The sequence below is a fragment of the Bufo bufo genome, chromosome 6 (assembly GCF_905171765.1).
Source record: "Bufo bufo chromosome 6, aBufBuf1.1, whole genome shotgun sequence".
Taxonomy (NCBI): Eukaryota; Metazoa; Chordata; class Amphibia; order Anura; family Bufonidae; genus Bufo; species Bufo bufo.
This window is the reverse complement of record NC_053394.1, coordinates 188,835,468-188,839,881: the sequence shown is the minus strand read 5'-3', so window position 1 is coordinate 188,839,881 and position 4,414 is coordinate 188,835,468. Positions and strand designations below refer to the sequence as shown.

General features: G+C 30.6%; 1 long non-coding RNA gene across 1 annotated transcript; it reads right to left on the bottom strand.

Moving 5' to 3' along the window:
• Nucleotides 1-2,310: 2,310 nt before the first annotated feature.
• Nucleotides 2,311-4,053, bottom strand: LOC121005989. Its single transcript, XR_005780000.1, has 3 exons — nucleotides 3,944-4,053; nucleotides 3,489-3,853; nucleotides 2,311-2,482 (listed from the first exon to the last, which is right to left on the bottom strand). It is a non-coding gene; the product is annotated as an uncharacterized LOC121005989 (long non-coding RNA).
• Nucleotides 4,054-4,414: the final 361 nt, after the last annotated feature.

The following is a 4,414-nucleotide window of genomic DNA, read 5'->3' as shown; positions in this document are numbered from 1 at the left end:
TCGATAAAAAAAAAATTGCACAATGCAAGCAAAACTAAATTTTGCAAGGAAATCACACCCTGGGTAGACAAGATTAGCCTTCATCTTTGGTGGTGCATCAAGACGTGTGAAAACAATGAGGACTTATTGAAAGAAAAATGGTTTTCCTTGCTCCACCATATAGCTGATGAGCACAAGTGGCAAGGGAGCCTGTACACGCAATGCCAACACGGTCCACTTGAACAAAATGAGGATGACAAAATATTCTGGCTTTCCAAAGAAAATCCTGCCTTTAAAAACATTTCAAAAATTGTCACCAGTGAAGCCATACAGAAAGATCTTAAACATTTAGTTCACAATTGTCACACCGGACAATTAGAAAACTTTCACAGTTTAGCTCTCAAATTTCGCACAAAACGTATACATTTTGGCATTGATGCTATGGAGGCCAGAACCAAACTTGCTGCCCTTACACACAACCACAATGTGTCCAGACCCCAAGCCACTGTGAAAGTTGCTAGAAAAAATACAGAACCGAAGGGTTCCAAGCGAACCAAACTAATTTTTCCAAAAGGCAATACTCGCTGGATCATTCGTAATGTTTACGAAAAAATCTCAGTTAATTTTATGGAAGACATAATGGTCGATGTTCTTAAAATATGCAAGGGAAAACAAAGCTCTAATTGGCAGTCTAGAGCTCCAAAGCTCCCTCCAAATATAGCAAATGTTGAAAAACCTACCAAAGAAGACATCAAAAAACAATAAATAAATAGATACAGAGCTTCAGCAATCCCTACAGTATAACCGAAAACATCCTCGATCCTGTGAGTACTATTTAATATTTTATAAAATAATGTATCTATAATAGTGTGAAAAAAATGTTTTATATAAATTAACAATTTTTTTTTTTCAGCCATGAAAAATCAACAGGAAAATCTTTATTTCTATTGCATTCAAAATTTTTAAAAATTGTTTGTATTGTGATATTTCTAAAGTTCAATATAACCGAATTTTAAATATTTTCTGTTTTGAATAAAATAAATTAGTCAACAATAATCAAATTTTAGAACAGTTAATATATTGTTATATAAGTCCTTCCTACATTTGTACATTTCATTTAGTTTTTTAGTTGTTCAAATATGTATGTTATTGAATAAACATTTGATTATTATTAAACTGACTATCTGAATTGAAATTTGTGGTTGTGCATTCATATTATTTTGATACAGTACATTGTTAGAGAATTTAAATTAATATTTTTTTAACATATTAATTGCGGGCCAATAGACGCACTTAGGTATTTTTGGTTGAAAATAAAAAATCTGTGCTTTGGTTGTTTGGTTTTAAAGGAATCGGAGATCTGTGGATGATAGACTATTATAGTGAATCAGTGTATGTCATCCACAGATCCCCATCCTTTTTTAGGTAAAATACACATAGAACATTGACATACACAGACCCCCCACCCATACAGTGACCTCTACATATATCATCAATTAAAATTTTATCCGCAGATCCGTCCAAATCCATTGAAGGTACATTTCTGTACTTTTTAAAAAAATTCCTTTATTTGTAAATATCTCCAAAGCATTTTGTATATCCTCCTGTATAATCACACGATTTTAGCTCAAATTTTTTAGCAAAAACGGGCATAAATTGAGCGGCGTATGCAAGTGAGAACAAGTGAGTGCGTTATTAAAAAAATCTTGTGTAATCAGATATATAGATATAAGAAAGAAGGGGGTAGATATAGTTTGTCACTATAGCGCAGGCACGGCCAGAATTTGGTCTGTGCGTTCGCTGCGGCTGCAAAGGGCTCCTGATCATGAGGGGACATCATCCGTGCGTCTTGCACATCTGCAATGCTGCATGTCAAAATTTACAATGGCCAATCTGCAATTTTTAATTACAATAATCCTGGTGTTGAATTAAAATTGTGTAGGACTAGAGCAGCAGGGGCTTTTTTTGGGTGTGAAAACTGTGGACAGAATCCATTTAAAGAATTTATCACGATACAAAGTTTAGTATTTATATTTTTATTAAATAATCTCATATAGAAATTTTTAAAAATATATTCAAACACTTTATAAAACCAGATACAAAATAACTTTATAAAAGCAGTAAAAAAAATAAATAACAGTCAATATTTTTTTTATAATATAAATAACAACAATATTTACTTTTTTTTTGATAACAATAAATTTTTCTAATTTTTATAAACTTTGAAAAATAAATATTTATTATATTTTTATTTTTTTAATAAATTTAAAATTAGATTTTAAAATAACAATTTAAAGAATATGATTTATTTTTTTATTCAAACGCCATAAATTCAGCTGGGCTGTCACGATGTACTTTGAAACCCATATAGTCTTCATCAGGGTCAGGAAAGGATCGACGAACACTGTTCACGACACATGAAGGAATCGGTCGCCGGTTGCCCATGCCCAAATAACCATGTATCCAGGCGGTGAAAGAGCGATAAGCAGCCTTTCTTTTCAATCTATAAATAAAATATAAATAAATAATTAATTATTTTTATATAAATTCTAATTATTTTATTTAAAAAAAAATTAATTAATAAGATGAAAATCTATCATAGTACTTTCATATTTTTATATTTCAAACCAGAGTAACGTATTTGTTGTTCTATTATATAAAATTTTTAGAATTGACACTTTAATAGTCATATATCTTGGTTAGATAATTTTGATTTGGTTTTTGAACTAAGAAAACCTTTCTATAGTTGGTATCATTTCATTTTTATCACGCAGGCCTAATCTTCATCCATTAGATAAAACTAACACAATTCAATGTCTAGGGATCTGTTGCCACTGGAAAATCTTTTGGTAAATTCATTATATAGTGTATAGATACACAATGAAGTAATTGTGGTGCTAATTTCACACTTGACCAAATTGGAAGTGTGCGTTTACATTTGAGAAAGTCTATTTAGACGTGCGTTTATTTGATTATACATTTAAAACAATTGCAGTCTGCACAACAATACACATAAAGGAACCACTTCTACTTATTTCTGTGTAGTGTGATCCACAGTGGTTTTTTACCCAATTAAAAAATTCCCAGAAGAGAAATCTGTTCATAGGCAAACATGTCTTTTTGTATGTTTATTTTTTTTATGCACGTAGGAACGTGCTCCTAAACACTCTGGTGTGTACCGAGCCTAATGCTACAATTATAATTGTGTTTGGTGCAATTGATTTATCTATGACTTTTAGCTGCTTGTACACAGCTGTACACAGTTTTTCAATTGTTTTGATTAGTAAAAATATTTATCCCTATAGACTTCCATATTGTTCTGTGATGGATCACTTAGGCGGATTTTTTACATACTGACTGAAAGTCAATTACAGAAACATGTTTCTGTCCGTCTGTAAAACTAAAGGTTGACTTAATTTTTGAAAAACAAACAAACATTTATTTGATGTAAATTCATACTAACTATGACAACAAGCCCTGATCCACAAAAAATTAAAAACTATAATCACCTGTTGACATCTTTTTCATGAGGTGTATTTTGAATTTGTCCAATTGTTCTTAGAATAATATCAACAGTCTCTTCGCGCTCACAGAAAATGTTGAAGAACTCATGTTCAATTATACAAGAAAAATCGCCTATGTAGTTTTCGACATTGGCTATTTCTTTGCAGCAAATAGACTCTACGGTTGTTGGCATCAATATACAATTAGTGCAGGTGCACCAATTAAATAGTTGTGTTCTGTCCTCAGTATGCTCTGTCAAGAAAACTCTGTATTGTGAATTATTGCTCAATAATGGATTTGATTGAAAACATCCTATATCTGAAGCATCCGATGCATATTTCAGCCTCAGCTCTTCCAATAATATTGCCAACTGAAAGTAAAAAAGAAAATAAATTTAGGAAAATAAGTATACATATTTTAAGTTGGCGAATATTTAAAAATTAAATTTATTCATAAATACCTCATTATCAGATTCAGCAGAGTTCTCTGCATAAATTAAATTTTCTTCATGTTGATCATTCAATCGTAAATCAATCCCACTATTATCAGTATTTTCCGTATTTCTAAAAAGCTCCTATGAAAGTAATAATTTATTTAACTTTATAAATAATTTTAGCCAATACAAAAAACAATAAAGATCCATATAGCAACGCACAATTTCAAAAAGAACAATAAAAAAAGGACCATTATTTGGCGATTCAAAGGCTGACATAATGTTATAAATTATCTTACCTCTAAATCTAGACTGTCATCGTGGATATAGCAAGCCAAAATTTCATAATTACTTTCAAATTGAATTGAAGAATTGTCAGTGCTAATAATTACTTCTAAATCTCCATCCGATAAAGTAATGTTCGAAGCAAACTGTAATCAAAAAAAAAAGGAGTAACAGTTTACCATTTTTTTTTTCAAGAGTATATTTTAAATAATT